General features: G+C 44.2%; 2 protein-coding genes across 5 annotated transcripts in view; one reads left to right on the forward strand and one right to left on the reverse strand.

Moving 5' to 3' along the window:
• PALM2AKAP2 (PALM2 and AKAP2 fusion) overlaps positions 1–20,526 on the forward strand; it is a 611,547-nt gene that overhangs the window by 51,492 nt on the left and 539,529 nt on the right. For all 4 annotated transcript variants that reach the window (XM_049710940.1, XM_049710941.1, XM_049710942.1 and 1 more), the window contains exons 4-5: positions 1,672–1,728; positions 19,164–19,293. The gene's annotated coding sequence lies outside the window, so the exon portion shown is untranslated. The remainder of the gene's footprint in view (positions 1–1,671; positions 1,729–19,163; positions 19,294–20,526) is intronic.
• LOC101275752 (thioredoxin domain-containing protein 8) overlaps positions 11,354–20,526 on the reverse strand; it is a 709,525-nt gene continuing 700,352 nt past the window's right edge. Inside the window, exon 8 of the transcript XR_007477866.1 lies at positions 11,354–14,811. The gene's annotated coding sequence lies outside the window, so the exon portion shown is untranslated. The remainder of the gene's footprint in view (positions 14,812–20,526) is intronic.

The raw sequence follows: 20,526 nt of genomic DNA on the forward strand, positions 1-20,526 counted from the left end.
CCAAAGGTCCCACCAGGCGTGGGAACCCCTCCGCCCTTTCAGCCACCCCTCAGGGGAGCCGGTACTGTCTGGCCTCCACTTCTCTTCCCCACTCTGTCCCCCCAAGTCCTACAAGTTTGCTTGGGCGTTCCTCCCATCTCCTTGGGCATAGAGGTCCCCTACCAGCATCCAGCAGGTGCCCTAGTTGTGGGGCGACACGAACTCCGTGTCTTCCCACACCACCATCTTGACTCCGCCCCCACCCCGAAAAAAATTTGCATAAAGCAATGGATAAATAAAATGGGTAATACATTTAATGGCATACTTGGCAGTTAAAAGAGTGGGCGAGACCTGTTTGAATCTGGAGGAAGCTCAAAAATACATGATTTTGTGAAAATAAAACATTGCAAAATGATATGCACAGCGTGATATTTATCTACATGTAAAAATAATATTTATCTACATGTAAAAATAATAAACACTCGGGCTTCCCTGGTTGCGCAGTGGTTGGGAGTCCGCCTGCCGATGCAGGGGATGTGGGTTCGTGCCCCGGTCCGGGAGGATCCCGCGTGCCGCGGAGCGGCTGGGCCCGTGGGCCATGGCCGCTGAGCCTGCACGTCCGGAGCCTGTGCTCCGCGATGGGAGGGGCCGCAGCGGTGAGAGGCCCGCGTACTGCAGAAAAAAAACAAAAACAAAATAATAAACACTCTATAGATTTTCAGTGGATATAGTCATATGTAAAATTACATATTAAGGATATTATACCAATCTTGTAGTTGCGGTTACTTTGGTGCCAGGGAGGTGGTGGGTGTTGAAGGAATGGGGAGGAGTGGATGAGGAGGAGGGCTTCAGCTTGATCTATAACAGCTGTTCAAAAGTGTGGTCCGAGGATCCATAAAAATCCCCGTGACCCTTTCAGGAGTTCTTCGGAGTCAAACTATTTTCATAATAGCATGAAGATGTCATTTGCCTATTTCATGGTGTTGACATTTGCACTGATGGTGCAAAACCAATGGTGTGTAGAACTATGGGGTCCTTAGCAGGAATCAGAGAGTCATCATTGTATCCCGGGCTGCCACTCATTTGAAGTGAAAAAATAAACCTGCCAGTTTCACTTAAGATTGACCCGAGGAAGTGGTAAAAATATTATTAATTTTATTAGATCTTGGCCTCTGTGTTCATTTAAAAAATATTCTAAGTGCTGAAGTCTATATGAAGTATCTTTGCTGCATTCGCGATATGATGGTTGTCTTGAGTAAAAGCACTAGTGTGTTTGAGTTGAGAGTGCAATTAATCGATTATTTTTCACGGAACACCGTATTTGTTTGCAAGAATGACTGACAGACAAACTGTGCCTATTCAGACTAGGGTATTTGGCAGATATTTTCCTGAAAATGAACAAAACGAGCCTGTTACTTCAAGGAAAACAAGTGACAGTTATTTGTTTCCCATGATAAAAGTACAAGTTTTCAAGCAAAAATTAGAATTTTGGAAAACTTGTTTCTGCCACCATGAACTTGACAGCTTCTCGACACTTAAGAAGTTTTCTGATGAGACTGGTAGTCAGCAAACAGGATTTTTAAAAAATTTTAATTTTATATTGGGGTATAGTTGATTTTCAATGTTGTGTTAGTTTCAGTTGTACAGCAAAGTGATTCAGTTATGCATATACATATATCTATTCTTTTTCAGATTGTTTTCCCATATAGGTTATTGCAGAATATTGAGTAGAGTCACCTGTGCTATACAGTAAGTCCTTGTTGGTTATCTATTTTATGTATAGTAGTGTGTATATGTTAATACCAACCTCCTAATTTATCCCTCCTCCCACCCCACCATTCCCCTTTGGTAACCATAAGTTTGTTTTCTCTGTCTGTAAATCTGTTTTTGATTTGCAAATAAGTTCATTTATATCTTTTTTTTTACATTCTACATATAAATGATATACGATATTTGTCTTTCTCTTTCTGACTTATTTCACGTAGCATGATAATCTCCAGGTCCATCCATGTTGCTGCAAATGGCATTATTTCATTTTTTTATGGTTGAGTAATATTCCTTTGTATATGTACCATATCTTCTGTATCCATTCATCTGTCAATAGACACTTAGGTTGCTTCCATGTCTTGGCTATTGTAAATAGTGCTGCAGTGAACATTGGGGTGCATGTATCTTTTCGAATTATGGAACAAACAGGATTGTATGATATTGTGTAATAAAACAAGCCAAGCTTTGGAAGATCTGCATAAGCCAGTGAACCAATATTTTGCAAAAGACCAATGCATTTTGTTACAAGATCATTTTATTCGTTTTTCTGCATTTTCAACTCTAAAAAAACTATTTGCTGTAAGGTGTTTATCTTAAAATAAACCTAGATTACTAGAACTAAAGTTATTTAGGTGGTGGGACAGCAATTCACAACATATATAGCTTATAGCCCCAAAGAACTTGTACTTATCTTTCTCTCCCAATTATGTTATACTTTATCTTCCTTTTCCCCCAGCTTTCTCCTTTCCCATTTCCCTCTTTTTTCCCCATGCCCCCAAGTCAAAATGACAAATGAAGCCAAGAGTTGTTGATGTTGCCCGTGTGGGTGTGTGTGTTTGTGATGGATTGGAGGGTATCACATAATTGTTGTTTTTGTTTATTTTCCATATGTTGCCGTTAATACAGTCCCTTTCCTCTGTCTTGCTATTAAGAGAGAAACTTGGAAGTCGGAGAAAAGACATTTGAGTGTGGATCCTTTGTCCCAAATGTCTTAGTTAGAGGCATTTGGAGGTAATATATGGAGATCTTTTGAAATAAGCAAGAAAACAGGCAAATATATCTCTAGAGGAATAAGACCAAGGTTATTGTTTCTCAAGGAGCGGGGCCAGCATCAAAGTAGCGGGAGAACATACATCCTTCATATTGCCTAGCTGGGAGTCCTGAGAAGGGTAATGAATTCTTGTGGTCCCAAGTCATGTTAGTTAGCCTTCTGGTGTTTTAGGGAGAAACTGGTCGCAGCATGGCAGGTATAATCGAAGCATCCATGATCCCCTGCCTCCTCCTAACTCAGAACTGAAGCCCACCGCCTCTCCCCCCAACGAGGGGAGTCAGCAGAAGCAGGAGCTTGAGTTCATCCCCGTGAGCTTATCGTGATTGTCATTTGGGCCCAAGCACGACAAAGTCAACCTTCTGGGCAGGACCCATGTCTGAAGCAGCATCTCCAGCCACTTCTCAGGGACCTATTTTGTCGCCCTTGTGGTGTTAATATCTGCCACAATTGATGTCTGTTGAACACTTACTGTGCACCTGAGTGAGAATCGTTTTCTTTCTTTCTACAACATTGCTCTGAGGTTATCATCCTGTGGCCAGGGATTGGCTGGCTTCCTGCCGTTGGGCACACAGCTAAGCTCGATTTCCCAAACTCCTTGGCAGTTAAGCCTGGTGGTAGGACTGAGTCTTTGGTCAAAGACTTGCTAGTGAAGGTCTCGTGTGTTACTTCCCGGCCTGGCCTGCATACCACCTGCACGTCTCTGACCCTCCGTGTTCTTTTCTCCTCTATCTTGTGAAGACAAGCACGGTGATGTTGGGATATAAACTGGAAGGCGTCTGGCTTTTGAATCACATCTTGGAGGTCAACCACTGCTCGGTAACACCCGGTTTGGACTTCAAGAGAGCAAAAATAAACTTTTATTGTGTAAAGCCAGTGAGATTTTTGGGGTTTACATACAGCAGCTTGTGTTCCTCACACGAATACTCATCCCCATTTTAGACGTGAAAAAACTGAGCCTTGGAACATTTTGTTTGTCCACAGTCTCACAACTAGCAAGTAGATCTGTGTAAGCTTGAATTATGTATGTTTATTTCTTTGGGAGTGAAGTGGCAAGAATCTCAGTCAGGTAGTAGTTGGAAGTATGTATGTGTGTGTGAGAGGGTAGCGTACAGTTCCACCAGTGTTTGGGGCTGTGTGGTTCCCAAGATCCCTCTTGATCTCAAGCAAGAATGAGAAACGTGAGTTTCAGGACCATCCTGTTCCCTAGTCAAGGGATCGAGGGCTCCACCACGTACTTCTCTTCTAAGCATTGCTGAGCAAGAAGCAGTGACCCCCAAAGTGACTGAAACTTCACCCCCAGTGTGGCTGCTGCCATGTGGCTGACTGACAAGATCCCAGCCCTTATCTGGGCTGCAGAGGGCCTGGCCACGATGATGCCGACCTACGGGGGAATGTAACTCTGTAAGATGTCAGCTTTCCCAGGGATATCAGTTTCGGGAGGCTGGCAGGATGTGGAGGGAAAACAATCTCAGGCTGGCTTCCCTTGCTCAGGGCGATACCTCCCCGCCCCCATCACGTGGAATTTCCACTGGAGCAGGCAGAAAACAAGCCACCCCCCACCGCTGCACTTCTCAGCCAATGTACCAAGGCCGGCTGACCTTCTTCCTCATAACTGCATCCCCGGGGAATTGCCTGTTGATGAAGCCCATGCAGTGGTGGGGTTCATGTCTGTCTCCCAAGCACACACCCATCCTGCTACTGTTTGTGAATTCAGGAACTAACTGTTAGAATGTTGGTGCTCAAACAGAGCAGTTATTTGGGCTCATGCGCCCATTTGAGGGTTGTCTTAGTTTTCTGACTGAGGCCAGAGAGAAGTGACTTGATGGAGGTTGTATAACTTTTTTTTTTTTGAGGTCATATAACTTGCTGGTGGCATATTTGAGCCCCTACTAGATGCTGAGCATTACCTCGTATTGTGTTGCCAACAGACTCCGAGACTTTAAGGCTTTGGTGCAAGAAATTTATTGGATAACGCGAGCACACGGGTAAGGGAGTGAAAGAGGCAGGACTGGGCAGAAGGACTTGAACTGTGATTTAGTTGCAGCAGAGACACCAGTTGATCCCACGGGGAGTAGTGAAACTGAGGTGGCCCTTCAGAGATGTTCCAAATTGAGGCAAGAGGGTTGAGTTTGTACTCCCTGCCTGGACCAGTCGTGGCATGCTGGCTGCCCCCAGGGAGGGGTCATGACCTCAGGTGAGGCAGCTCCCTTTGGCAGAGGGCAGTTTCCAGGGAGGGGCTGTGTCATGAGCTGGGGGAATGACTGTCCCAGTCCTGGATCCCACAGGGAATCTGGATGGAAGACCACAGCGCTTGCTATACTCGTTTACATGCACAATAATGCTGAGGTTTAAGATGACAGAAATTGAAGTTTAGGAAAAAGCTGTCACTGAGGTCACATAGCCACTAAGTGAATTAGAAAAATTTAGGTCTCTGGTTTCAGACTTTCAGCTTGAAAGCTCAAAGTGGCTGAAAGGCGCGACAGAGGACAGACAAGGTTGATCTTGAGACTGGGGGACTTCCAGTGCAGGGAAGTGGCCCTAGTGGGATGCCTGGCCAGGGCTGGGTTGACCCCTGAAGCGTGTGCTGGAGGGGGAGAGAAAAGTTGGTGGGGCCGGGGGCAGAGGAGGGGAAGAACTTGGCAACAGGGGCAAAGGATAGGAGGGAGAAAGCTTGGTGCTGGATTCCAGAAAGCCTGGGCTCCCAGGAAGAGCTAAGGAAGTCCTGTAAACACTGAAGTCCCATTTCCCTGCTGTTTTTTTTTTTTTTTTAACGTCTTTATTGGAGTATAATTGCTTTACAATGGTGTGTTAGTTTCTGCTGTATAACAAAGTGAATCAGCTATATGTATACATATATCCCCATATCCCCTCCCTCTTGCATCTCCCTCCCCCACTCCCTATCCCACCCCTCTAGGTGGTCACGAAGCACCTAGCTATCTCCCTGTGCTATGCCGCTGCTTCCCACTAGCTGTCTGTTTTACATTTGGTAGTGTACGTATGTCAGTGCCACTCTCTCACTTCATCCCAGCTTACCCTTCCCCCTCCCCATGTCGAGGCCTTGGGGGCAGCAGTGGGTGAGGTGGAGAGGAGGGGCCACCCTAATAGTTCCGAGGCCTGAAGGAGGGCACCTCCTTCCCAACCAGCAGACCCTCGTCCCCCTCCCCCCGCCTCTGGGATGTAAATGCCTTAGGTGATTGGTAATATATGGGCAGGTGGTCCTAATACCTGGGAGGCATATATTCTACCAGGAAAAATTGTGAAAGACTTTGAAATGGGCCTAAAAGACTACTGGGTGTGTTGTCTGATGCACCCTTCCCGGTTATCTGCACCTTTCGTTGCCTTTGAGCTATTTTGTAACTCTGTCATGGGTGGAAAACTGATAGTAATGCAAATGACTCTTGCCCATAGAAATGCAAATGAATTTTGTCCAGTGGAGACGCAGTTGGTTATCTCAGGGTGGATATGGACTAGTTTTGCATTTATTTATAAATTCCTTTCAGCATTCCAGATTGCCTTGTTAATGTATGCTCTTGAATGCTCCTTTGATCTGGTTGTAACACCTTACTGGTTCTCTTATCAAAGAGTTAAATAAATCTTTGACAAGTGCTCATTTAAAAAAAAAAAGGAAAAATAAATCCAGGTCCCCTTTCTCTCAACTGAGTTGCCCTAAAACCAGGGAACGTTAAGCTGTACTCTGCAGAGCCCTCTTAGAGCCCACAGGAAGGGAGCTACACTGAGAGGACCGAAGGGACCCAGCACCCTCATGCCAATCAGAGAAGCTCTGCTTTGGTCTACTTTTGTCGCCCCCCCTCACCCCCCAGACACACGGGGTGGGGGGACATCCACATAACATTTCATTGGAACCAAGATGTTATGGGTTGAATTCCTTCCCCCACCCCGTACCCCTCCCTGACCCCAGCCAAAGATGTTTAAGTGCTAATACCCAGTACCTGTGAATATGACCTTATTTGGAAATAGCGTTTTTGCAGATGGTCAAGTTGGGATGATGTCATTAGGGTGGGCCTTAATCCAGTATGACTGTGTTTTTATAAAAAAGGGGGAATTCGGACACAGGGATGGACACACACACGGGGGGACACCATGTGAAAAAGAAGACAGAGATCGGGATGATGCACTTATAAGCTGAGGAATGTCAGGTATTTCCAGCAAACCACCAGGAGGTTGAGAGGAGCAGAACATGTCCTCCCTCACAGCCCTCAGAGTGAACCAGCCCTGCACCACCTTGATCTTGGACTTCTAGCCTCCAGAAATATGAGGCAATAAGTTTCCGTTGTGTAAGCCACTCAGTTTGTGGAACTTTGTTATGGCAGCCCTAGGAAACAAATACACCAGGCTTCCACAGCTGCATGCGGTGTAAACCACTAGATTTGGGCTCGCTAACCCTCTCTTCACCATGAGAAGTGGAATTAGGACTGCAGAGTGTTACAAGGCTTCAGGTACCGTAAATACAGCCACCATTCAAGTGGGGAGGCATCCCATCTTTTTGGTTGTAAATCTTCTCCAGGACAATGTAAAATCCAAAATAGCACGGCCAGCTGCAATTTGACATTGTGTAATTACAGTTCTCCTGTTTGTTGTAGGCAAAAGCAGAGACCCTCCCAGTGTCTGAACAAAAGGGACAGACCGTTGCCTGAATGGCACCCAGTTCCTGCATCCTCAGTTTCCCAATCAGAACCGTCATTGCTTGCACTTAATTAAGCTGTCTTCCCAGCCTCCTGGCATCCGACAGGTTCCCATCGTAATTACTAAGGTTTCCAAGCAGGGCTGGCTTTCCTGCGCCTCTGCACGCTCTCCTGGCAGGCAGGGGTGGTTTGGACTGTGATGAGATCTTGGCTTTTCCTGCAGCATATACTGGAATAAACACTGATTGATTTTGAATATTATTTTAGCGAAACCTTGGTTTATCCAATTTTTCAGCAAGAATTTGACTACCAAAGAGAACACACCCAGGGCTTGAAGGGGGAGTGACCCACGTGCCTTGCAAGGGGGTCTCCGGCAGTTCTCTAGGTTGCTGGGGGCAGTTGGTGACGGGGCAAGTGGGTAGTGAACCTGGGGAATCAACCTCATGGTTCTCTTGGGCTGAAGTTGTCTGCTGGTCAATTCTCCTCTCTGCTTAGTGATCCACTTGGTGCCTATCAGAAGCCCTTGCCTTGCCTGCATTCCCCAGATTGATTAAGCATTTTCCTCTGATGGAGATCTGATCAGGTGTTTTCCTGCAAAGGTTCAAGTCGATGCCCCAAGCTGGTTGATGAGGAGGGCGACAGAGGTGAAACAGGAATAGAGAATGATGATTCTACTCTGCATCTTCCTTGCTTATCACAGTGAACTTGGCACATCTTCCCTACGATGATCAGACCTCATTTCCCACCCTCCCTCTCTTGTTTTCCTCCCATAGTCTTCTCTTTAGGTTTAGAGTTTTCCACTTCATCTACACCCTCCCCATAGGAAAAAACCCACACAGTCCCATCCTGTGTCCTGTGAATCTGACACCTTGGTCTTTAGCTGGAAGTTAATGAAGACTCCTCAGGGTGCCCCGGGGTGTGTCTTGTGTGAGTTCTTTCATTGAGTCCTTTTGTCGCTTCTGATGTTCTGCCCATGGATTTCTCTCTTGCCTTCAGAGGAGTCTCCTGGTCCCTTGCAACTTCATAAAGTGGTTTGTCACCTCTGCCGTGTCTGTGAGTGTCCACAGTGACATCCACAGCAAGCAGTCAGCCTCCTAAGGCTGCCAGAGCTGCCAACTCTCCAGATATACCTTGCGTTGTCACTGCACTGCCTGGTGTCGTCAATTCTGGGCACGATTCAAGAGGAGGATTCCTCCCCAATATGTGCCATGCTTTGCCTGTGGTCTCATTTTCAGTTCAGGTTTCCACTACAGAGCAAATACGTGCTGGGCTGGCTCAGCCCCAAGCCCACCCCAAGGCCAATGCCAGCACACAGGGGACAGGCTAGTGACATCTTCTTGTTGGGGTCTGGAGCCTTGTCTGTGGAGTCCTGTGACCGCAGGGATAAGATGAACTGAAATGACAGAGAGCCCTGGCTCCATTGTGGACCTGTCTCCATCGCGTGGCTGCTCTTCTCGTGACAAAAGAGGTCATATACAAGGTGTTTGCTTTTCCTGGTACAAAGCACAAGCTATTCTTTGAGCCCTTCTGACACTGCAGACTTAATGGTGCCTGTTGCCTTGTGGCTGCTTGTAAATGTTTATCCAGAAATTCGCAAGGCCAAATATGTCTCGTCAATTGTGTTCTCAGAGCAGAAACTTCCATGGCGTTTCTCCTGCTATCTAAGAAGCTTCCAGAACAGATAGACCTATCTCTAAGTGAATTGAGCAGAAGCAGTAGGTCAGACTGGCAAAGCCAAAATCACAATTCAAGAAGCCATCCAACAGGAACTGATGTGTTTTGGGGGGAGCTGGAGAGCTACTCTGAATGAGATTTTCTCCTGTGTTAAATATCATTCCTTTAGCAAAGTTAACTAATGAAACCTAATCACTGTAATAAAATACACAAGCAAAGAAACAAACAAAAAATCATTCCTGACCTACTGTACAGCACGGGGAACTCTACTCAATATTCTGTAATAACCTACATGGGAAAAGAATCTGAAAAAGAATGGATATATGTATATGTATAATTGAATCACTTTGCTGTACACCTGAAACTAACACAACATTGGACCATCATAGCTGAGGCTAGCCTGCCTTAAACATGCTCAGAACACTTGCATTAGCCCACAGTTGGGCAGAATCACCTAACACAAAGCCTCTTTTATAATAAAGTTTTGAATATCTCATGTAATTTCCTGAATACTACGCCAAAAGTGAAAAACAGAACGGTTGTATGGCTATAGAATGGTTGTAAAGTGTATCAGATGTTTACTCTTGTGATCACGTGGCTGACTGGGAGCTGAGGCTCGCTGCCGCTGCCCAACATCACGAGGGAGGATTGTACCATATATCACTAGCCCAAGAGAAGATCAAAATCCAGAGTCCATTTTCTACTGAAAGGAGAAAAGGTTGTTTCACACCATTGTAAAGTTGAAAAATTGTTAACGGAACAGTCATTTGAATGGCGTTGCTAATGCATAGTGGTCAAGGTCCCATCAGAAGACAGAAACTACAGCTGTTCTTATATTTTTTTAAAACACCGACCTGGTCCTGGTGGGTGGAGTATGGGGTCTCCCAGAAAGGGAAGCTGGATGTGGCCGGAGCCCTGAGGGTGCACTTTGACACTTCAGGTATGTGTATGTGTGAATAGGTCTGGGTCCAGGGGTAGGGGCAGGAAGAAGATGAATGGGATTTGAAACAGATCAGCATCATGGTGCAGACGTCTCCTTCCCTCTCGCCAGGTCAGTATGTGGCGTTTCCAGCCTCCATCTGATGCCCCAGGCAGCTCTTCGCAGCTCCTGCATGGTGTGTGTGGCTCCAGTCTATCTTCTCTTTTTGCAAGAACGTGAGGCTTTGCTGTTTGTCCCTGAGTCTCTCAACCACTTGAGTCCAGGTCCAGCTCTTATCCTTCTGTGAACCACTTGGCTTTAGTTTTTGCCCCTGAGTTGAGCTGTGCATATCTCCCCTTTATCATGTCTGTGGATTTTTTCTTGCTTTCCAGTTAATCTACGTTATGTAATAAAGTTCCTTATTTGGGTGGGTGGGGGACTTGTGTGGTGTTTTACCCTGGATTTTTACGTACTTGTGGCTGAGGTGGGTAGGTCATTCCGTGACAGGTGAGTTTGTCGTGGTGACCTAAGTGCCCCGGAGAGTTCTGACAGGGTGAGAGTGAGAGAGAGGTACAAAGGGTATGTGAAGATGTTTGGCTGGGGACTAAGAATGTGGTCTTCTATCTGCCCCTGGTAATGATTTGAATTGTTTTAAATTACTCTTGTTCATCTGTGGTTTATTTTATTATAATTCCACAGACAAATGGAGTCACACGGGCTCCAGTTATATTTGAAATATGACTTCAGGTTTCTAATGATGGTGATTGTGAATTTATTCATCTCAGTGCTTGCCGTATAGTAGATCCTCAATCCATATCTGTGGAGCAGGTGTATGCACGAGTAAATGAACGAATGGGTGACAGTTTACTAGGACAAAAATCTTACAATTGGGGTCTTCCATCCTCAATAATTTGACAGCTCTGATGACTTGAGGAGGTGCTGTGACATTGACCAGCAGCCGCAAATTAAGTTAATAAACAATGGCTTTCCTGACAGAGGGGGACACATGGGAAATGTGAAAAGCAAAACTAGAAAGAGAATGCTTGAAGGAAAACATTTCTCCAAGGAAGCGACAAATTGAAGGTGACTTTAAAAAATAAAAGGAAAGGCATTGATGACCTTATGGTAGAAAGGCTTTATTGTCTCTGTGGAGAAAAATCAATGAGAATTTTAGAGTGAAAAGAGAGGAATGGTGGGTTTCTCAGCTCACGCTTTGTACCAGGTGTAGTGGCGGCTTTGCCTCAGGGGAAGCTTTTATAGCCTCAGGAGGAAGGAGGCTTCCAGGAGCAGGGCACAGTCCTGATGGGCTGTGCCCTGACTCAGAAAGGATTTATACTTTGGTGATGTAGGGAAAGGAAAGTGGACCCAGTAAGAGAGATCATTGGTTCAAAAAAGGAGGAAGAACTTGATAATCACATTAAGTTGATGAGAACAAGTAGCAGAGAGGCAGGTGTGAGAACAGAAGCTAAATCAATGGCAGTTATCAGTGACATGGGATCAGAGAGGAAGCCCCGGACAATGGGCAAATAATACTGGACCACACTTGGGAGGAGAGTGGGGACAGGAAGCTTGGGAGGAGGAGACCCCAGGGTGCATAAAAGGAGGAGAGTGATAGGGTCACAGCTTGGCCCTGCGGCTGTGGACAAAGAAGGCAGAATGATTCCGATCTGTTCCTCCATCCTCTCTCTTTTAAGGATATGGTATTCCATCTGGAAAGGGTAGAACAAAGAGCATGTAGAAGGGAACTGCAACCAAATACCGGTTAAGGAAACAGGGAGAACCAGGCCCAGATGAACTATATTCCAGAGATTCAAAGAGCTAGAGCTGTATGAAGCTGTTGTCAATAATCTATGAGTAATTATAGAAAATAGGTGTTGTCCAGCAGATTGGAGTTGAGTTGTCCTACTCCATTTGGGAAGCTATAACAAAATACCACAGGCTGAGTGGCTTACAGACAAGAAAAAATTATTTCTCACCGTTCTAGAGCCTGGGAATCCAAGATGAAGGTGGCAGCAGATTGAGTGTCTGGTGAGGACCCTCTTCCGAGTTCATAAATGGCTATTTTCACGGTGTCCTCACATGGCCGAAGGGGACAAAGAACTCTCTGGAGTCTCTTTTATAAGGGTATTAATCCCTTTCATGAGGCTCTACCCTCATTACCTAATCACCTCCCAGAAGCCTTGCCTCCAAATACCGTCATATTGGGGATTAGGTTTCAACATAGAATTTTGGGGGAACACAAATGTTTAGTCTATAGCATGAGTTAACACAATTTTCAGCAAGCCACCACTGGCCCATATGGAGCCTTTGTGTGACTTAGCAAAAGGCAACTCTTCCTCAAGATACTTTGCTTCCACCTGTTGGAAAATTATAACAATATACTTTTTAAAGAATAGGACACTTTATGGCCTTCTGCCAGAACAATTTTTACAATATTTAATGCTCAAATTTACAGTATCTACCTTGTATGTGGTCCCTCCTTATACGTGACACTCTTAAGCATATATCACCTGTACCCCTTGCACAGTCTCTGATTTCAGGAGAGAAAAATGGTAGGTTACAGAAATTATAGAACAGGAGCATGGTATGATCCTTGGAAAAATTGAAGGACACTCAACTATTTTACTTGGGAACATTTAGAAAATAATGTGGTGATCAGTAGAACTCATCAGGAATGTTGATTAATGGAGAAAAGGTAATTTGATAGACTAGTCTGTTAAAATTATATGTAATAGGGAGAACTTGTACATAACCCTTGAGTCTGAAAATAGCGCCACAAGTGTAGGATGGGGGAAAGATGTAGTTTAACAGAAGCATGTGTGAAAAGAATCTGCCGGGAATCTCAACATAAATAACTGATGAGAAGCGATCCCGATACAAAATTTTGGGGTTCTAGGCCCCATCAGTAAACGTATTAGAATGACAGAGATTAGGGCCCCTTTCTATTTTTTCAGCTCACGCCAGGATTTTACATTGGGTTCTGGGCTCCACACATGAAGACAGATATACCTAAGCTGGAAGAAATTCAAATGTTTGTCTAGGAAAGTGAGAAAAAATGGAAAATACGTTGTTTGTGTAGCAGTCTAAGGAATTGGTGGCATTAGCTGTGAGATAGGAAAAATTATTTGTAATTTATAACTTTCCCATTGAATGGCTGTGGTTGAACATTCTTTTGTTTGCTGAAAGCAAGTCTTCATGGGAATAATAACTTTGGCATTCTGGGATTCTAGAAGAAAGCTAGAGACCAAACAGAGGGCAGTCAACGGGAAAGATTTTTGGGAGGAAGCATGTGCAGGATGGCAACCAGTGGGGAGTGAAAGCCTCTCTCCAGCACATCAGTAAAATCTTTGGTAAAGTTTATATTGCTCACTGTGGGTTGTGGAAGGTATTTGTTGCTGCAGGCAGGCTGGGATGAAGTGTTGAGTCCTGCTTCAAGGTGGGCTAGGTTACCTTGGAAAAGAGAATTTTCACAGGGAAGGTTACGGTTGCGAAAGGCTGTAAATTGAAAAAATTAGTAGCAGTTGCTTTCTTAACTCTCTTTTAATCTACAACAATTCCCCTCCACCCCCTTTGTCAGACCATTCATTTGTGGAAGTCATATGGTCATTTCTCCTGCAGAATTTCCTCCATTCTGGACTTGGCTAGTTGCTTCTTGTGGAGTTTAACTTGTTTTTCTATCCCTCTACCTCCCATACTTTCTCTAGACCTGTAGCTATGTCTGGAGACTTGATTAGATTCAGGTTCAATTATTTTGGCAAGAATAATTTATATATTTTGCTGTATACTACCTATACCTCACATTGATGCATGCCATGTTCCATTCTTTTCCATTTTTGTGTGATGCTAAGATGATCAGTAGGTTTAAGAGTTGTCAGTCTGATCCATCCGTTAAAAATTTCCCATCAACTCAATGATTTAACATCCACCAATGATTGTTGTCTAGATGCATTCTTTCATTAGGGGTTGCAAGGTGGTCTTTTAAATTCTATCATGCCTTCTGCACGTATTATCTGAAGTTATCCTGTAAAGAACAACTTACTCATCAACTATTTGGTTATGCTGAAATACAGTCATAGAGGAAAATCAAGATAAATGCTCAATTCTTGCCTTTTATCAACTTTCAGAATAGTGAGTTGATATCCTAGCAACCTCTAAAAGTGACTAATGCTTATTATTGTTGTTATTTTAAATGATTGTATAACCCAGGCAGTACTCTTAGATGATTTCCTTCTTCCTCTAATTATTGACAGACATTCCCTGGGGTGGTGCAATCTTTGTTCACCACATTTCCACTGTTTATTCCCTCATAAAGCAGTTCAGGTCTTATTGAGAGGTTAAATGAGATGATGTGTTTAAGGCTCTTAACACAGGACCTGGCAGGTAGTAAGCGTTAGAAATATGGAAACTGTTATTATGAAAAGATTCTTGAAGCAGACTTTCACCTCATCGATCCACCCAGACAAATGAGAATCCCTGCCAAACATCAGTACCTCCTCCTTGCCAGACCCTTGGGGATTCAGCCTGCTCAGTCCTGCATCAGAATTCAGTGGTAGCTTGATTCATCAGAACATCAGGCAGCTGGGCCCTTTAAGCCTGTCCCGAAGAGAAGGTACTTCTCCCCACTTCCTATATCACTGATAGTGTTTCTTTTTTTTTGGCGGTACGCGGGCCTCTCACTGTTGTGGCCTCTCCCGTTGAGGAGCACAGGCTCAGTGGCCATGGCTCACGAGCCCAGCCGCTCCGCGGCATGTGGGATCTTCCCGGACCGGGGCACGAACCTGTATCCCCTGCATCGGCAGGCGGACTCTCAACCACTGCGCCACCAGGGAAGCCCGATAGTGTTTCTTAATGCTGAAGTTATTTATCTTATCTTTCTTTCTTTCAACATATATGTTTTGGTGGCATTTGCATGAAAATGAAAGCTATTTCTCATGGTTGTGGCATTCTTGCCCCTCCTGACTCACTCTCCATCCTTTACCGTGCTCCGTGCCAGGAGGCTGTCTTCATCAGTGGGCTTCTTTGCCCTCTGGCTTCTGGTTGGGCTGTGCCAATGGCAGGCACAGGCAGGGGACTTGGAGTGAGGTGATGTTTTTTTAAGCAGCTCCCTCCCTGTCAGGTTACTGTATATGGCTGTAGCCCTACTGTGGGCTGCAGCTCCTGTCTGGCAGCTCTTTTCATATGTTCTCTCTAGTTTCTGGCATGTGCTCATTCTCCATCAGGTAACAGCCCCCCAGCATTTCAAGGCACCAGGTAGTGCACCATCCATTGGTTGCTTTTCCCCTTGACTTTGTAAATAGTACCTTTATTAAACTCTGCTGAAATTTCCCAATGTAAGTGTGCAAACTGTGTCCTGCTGAGTGGTAGGTACAAAATTGTTTATGTTAGTAAAAGATCAGAAACAACCTAAAATAATCACAAATTATAGGGGATTAGTTTACCAAATTATGGTGTAGCTATACGACACAAGAATATGTAGCCATCTGAATTCAAGTTTTTGAAAATATACTTAATGACAAATGAAAATACTCATGGTATAATATTCAGGATCACCCAATTTTATAAAATAAAGTGTGTGTCTATGTGTGTGAGTACGTAGAAAAAGGATTAAGTTCCTTTAACTTAACATTAAGTTCTGTGTAGGATTGTGGTTGATTTTAACTAAATTCATGCTTCTTAACGTTTCCCAAATTAAAAAATAAAAAGGTAGAGTTTTGTAAGAATAAAATCAACACATTTCATTATTTCTATATTATTTAAATCAGTTTTCTACTTAATGTCATGAATGGCAATTATAGCAATACCAAAAGAATTACTTTGGGGCAGATGTTTTTTCCTATTCGTATATTGTTTTGATGTTTGTAATCTGCTTTAAATTACTTCAGCATAGAGCTGTGTGTGTGTGTGAATATGTTTGTGTGTGTGTGAATATGTTTGTGTGTGTGTGTGTGTTACTCTGAGCTGCTCTCTAGGGGCTGTCAGTTGCCCGAATCAACAATTCACACCCTAGGAGTGATCAGCTAGCACTTAATCAGAAAGGCCAGGCCCTAAAGGCAGCTGCTACAGTATTTGTCTATATCTCAATCACCACCAGAGACTTTATTAGTCAACATAATGAATGTCAGAAATGAGTTTTCATGGATGAAATTTATGTCTTGTTAATCTGCATAACAGATGTTAGAAGTAGGCTCTTCTCAGTGAAGTTAAAGGGTCTCCAGCTATGTGAGTTGGCTATTGGCTAGCATACTTTAGAGATGGCTGCCACCCCTGCAAGTCTTACAGCCTGATCCCTTGGGGATGGCACCTGAGGTCTGGTCCTTACTTAAGTAGTTCTATGTTGATGCAGAGTGGAATGATTCTGGTTGCTTTCTGTGGACAATTAGGGCGACAGAATCCTGCCTCTGGAACATTGTGACATCTGCCTCTGGTTAATGTTCCATGCAAGGTGGAATCAGAGCATCTAAAAACTAAAAGAGGTTATTTGATCTGTTTTGTGCTCACTTACTATTAAAGTTTGTTTAGTTGGTATCTGTCCATGTGGCAGAATTTGATCTGAGACTTGCTTTCATAAAAACCTGGTAGCAAGGGTGTGGAGGTGAGCTACTTTTTGGTTTGGCCAGGACAAGAACCTGAGAGTCTTGGATGACCAAAGTAGCATTACATCCATTTACAACATAGAGAACTTGGACTCCCAGGCATGTGTTGGAATACGGTGAGTTACAAAGACCTACTTGAGGATGGAATTAGGGTAAAATACTCTTTGGCCAGTTGAAATACCTAAAGAGTATGCAGCAGAATATGTTCCCCCAAAGCCAAAAAGTTTGTGTATTGCTGTCCATTGTGCCCTCTGCCTTCGTAGTCCTGGGACTCACCTGCTCCTAAGACCAGGATGTTGCAGGTAGAGAACAGATCAGAGCCCCGGAAGGTGGGCATGACCCTCCCAGGTCAGAGGAGGAGGAGAATGGTTATGAAAATAATTTCAGGACTGAAAGAGAAATAGTGGCCCCTTCCAAGCACCGTTGGGTATCTCCAGGAGACAGCACATAGATGTAAGTCACCCAAGGTCTCAATGCCTCTCCAGGTTAAGAAATAAGGCATCAGTAGCTGTGGGCATGTTGGATGTATTTGCCTACTGAGATTGCGTAGGATTTCTCAGAGTCATCTACAGTCTCTCTACCTTTGTAAAGTGCATCAATTATGAATTCAAATATAAATAGTATTTTTATTTACTAAAATTCCACTGTTCTAAAACTATTGAGGCAGCTGGATAATGTTGCCTATATAACTAAATGAGGTTAATTCATTTAGTATTTGATGATATATTTTATGGGCTAGCTTAACCCGATAAACCTTTTAGATGCAGTTCTATTCCAAAAGGCATTAAGTGACCAGCTTATTGAATAAGCAGGACTTTACTTTTTTTTTTAATATATAAATAAATAAATAAATAAATTTATGGCTGCATTGGGTCTTCGTTGCTGCATGCCGGCTTTCTCTAGCTGCAGCGAGCAGGGGCTACTCTTTGTTGCAGTGCGTGGGCTTCTTATAGCGGTGGCTTCTCTTGTTGTGGAGCATGGGCTCTAGGTGTGTGGGCTTCAGTAGTTTTCGCACTCCGGCTCAGTAGTTGTGGCTCGTGGGCTCTAGAGCGCAGGCTCAGTAGTTGTGGGGCACGGGCTTAGCTGCTCTGCAGCATGTGGGATCTTCCCGGACCAGGGCTCAAACCCATGTCCCCTGCATTGGCAGGCAGATTTTCAACGACTGCACCACCAGGGAAGCCCAGGACTTTACTTTTTCTCTAAACTTCTCTGTTGACTTGTCTTTCCCTTCCCCTGGATGAAAGTCTGGGCAGTTCCCATAGCTTTTCCAATCACTCACTCGCAGGTTAACACATTGTCTAATTAGTAAGTCCAGTCTGGTTGAATAGAAAACTTCAATCTTCCATCCCATTTAAAGTCTCTCCTCTCCCACAGTGTGGACCCTTGTCAGGTGGAGACTACCAGTGGGGAAGGAGGCGTGGTTGGATTCTTCACTATTCCTCACTCTTCTACTCCTTCTCCTCGACTCTGTGGCTTTGGCTTCTCCAGGGTTAGGGCTAGAGAGGGAGAGGAGGAAGAGGCAGAAGATGCCTGCCTTGACTTACAAGGTAGATCACAATGTACTTGTAATCTACATTGGTGCCCTCTGGGCGGAGCCAGTGGACAAAGGCCAATTCCTCCTCTATAGGGCTTTCTCTTGGGTTCGTTGGAGCTATCCTTCCTGGGACCCTCCTATTTTGGTTACTTGGTATGGCACTTTCCTGGACAGTCCCTGACCCTCGGTGGCTCCCTCCACACCCCTTCTGGGGGGGATCACCTAACCTTCCTCCCTTCTGAGGGATCCATATCTAACACCTGGGATGCATGTATTCATCTTTGCCCCTCCACACTCTTCAAGTGTGGGCCAATTGCAGTGCAGCCCTCTTAACTGTACCACCAATGGCCTCTCCAGCCAGCCAGCCTCTCACATTTTGACAGTTTCAGATATAGGTCAGCTCCGGACTCTGTCTTCCAATCACCAGAGTATATCTATCAAACTCTGAGACTTGAAACCCATCCTCCTATGGCTTTAGGTGAGAACAACTTCCCCCTTCCTTCCCATTTCCCAGTGGGAACGGAGGGGAAATGCCACAGCACACCAAGTCTTTTTCTTAAAAAACTCCCCACTTCCCAATCTCTGTGACAAATCCCTAAACCTGTCCCAGTGTGAGGAGTGAAGGACTGCAGAGCCTGCCTCACGTTTCTAAGCTCATCCTACATAGGTGGTCTTGTCCTATTGTACTCAGCTGCAAGGAGAGGGAAAGGCATGTTTAACATCCCGTAACTCTAACTACCGACACCCAGAGGCAGTTCTATTTAAAATGAAACATTCCAGAGGAGTCATGATAATTAAGACTTCTACTGCAGTAGAAGTAAGGGGGTCATGCCTGCTCTCAAAATCTACCAGGACAACATCATCACATTCACTGAGAGTCAGTCTGAAGAATTTGGAGACTTCAGTCACGAACATTAACTACTTAGTGTTACTTAGCTTTGGGAAAGTCCCTAGAGACCTCCATTTTGCATCAACTGCCAACTGGTTTCTGTCTGTATTCCAGGCAAAGTTGGAGCTACACCAACCATCTCCAGATTCTCTCTATCTCGCTGAGACCCATATCAGGACGGAACAGGCAGTTCATGGAATAGTCTTCATAGGACTATGATCTAATTCCGTGGGTTTCATTGAAGGTCGGTATAATGAGCAACCATTTACAATTTCCTTTTAGCCATACTAGAAACCTCAGGAAAAAAGCAAATCTAATGGAGAAATTACCAAGTACCTTTAATCTTCCATGTTCAATCTTCACAACATGGAAGTTGTGAGGTAAAACTGGAAATTCTAGAGAAAGAAAGTAGAGTCCAGAAACACCAACACTGCCTTACGACTCCTGTGACAGCAAGAGAAATGTGTTACAGGGGACACAACAGAAAATTACAGGTCATTGTTCTGCCTCATTTGGGGACAAATCCTATTGCAAATAGCTAGCAGAACAAATTTTCTGGAAATTGTAATAATTGCATCTGGGCTAGAATGGAAGAAGAAACAATTGGGACTATTTCGTTGAAATGCCAAGAACAAGAACAATTTTAATAGCAGTAAAAAGTAGCCTCTGACTAAAACATTCTCCCTGTTCCCCCAGCATCCCTCAAAATCTTCACAGTCTAGAGCAGTGTTTCTCAACCTTTTATTCATTATAACCCAATAAGGAGCTTTTTCAGCTATTTTTTTCCTCATCTCCTCTTCCCATGAGAATTTAATACCATAAACATAATCTAATTATGTTTATGTAAATATAAAAGTATATGTATACTTACCATCTATATCTACATCTATATCTATATCTATGTGTGTGTTTTATACATAAAAAGAGTAAGATTTTTTCACCTATATTAATTTCCCAGGACTGCCATAAGAAAGTACCATAAACTTGGTGACTTAACACAGATTTATTCTTTTATGGATCTGAAGACTAGAAGTCCCAAATCCAAGTGTTGACAGGGCCGTGTTCCTCCTGGGATCTAGAGGAGACTCCTTCCTTTCTGCTTCAGCTCTGGTAGCCCCAGGCATGCCCTGGCTTGTGGTTGCATAACTGCAATCTCTGCCTGAGTCTTCACATGGCCTTCCTCTCTCTGTGTCTGTCCTCTTCTATCTCTTATAAGGACACTCTCATTGGATTGGAGTCCACCCTCATTCAGAATGATCTCATCTCATGCCTTACCTTAATTATATCTGCAAAGACCCTATTTCTAATAAGGACATATTCTGAGGTTCTAGGTGGACATGAATTTTGGGAGATGATATTTAACTCACTACAGATCCCAAGAACCAAATTTGGTCCCCTTGGGGATGACATCATCCTTGCTGAGAATACCATAACCTAGAGAATAAATGGTATTCAAAGCACTCCAGAATCTAAATCC

This window comes from Orcinus orca, chromosome 6, assembly GCF_937001465.1.
Source record: "Orcinus orca chromosome 6, mOrcOrc1.1, whole genome shotgun sequence".
NCBI lineage: Eukaryota > Metazoa > Chordata > Mammalia > Artiodactyla > Delphinidae > Orcinus > Orcinus orca.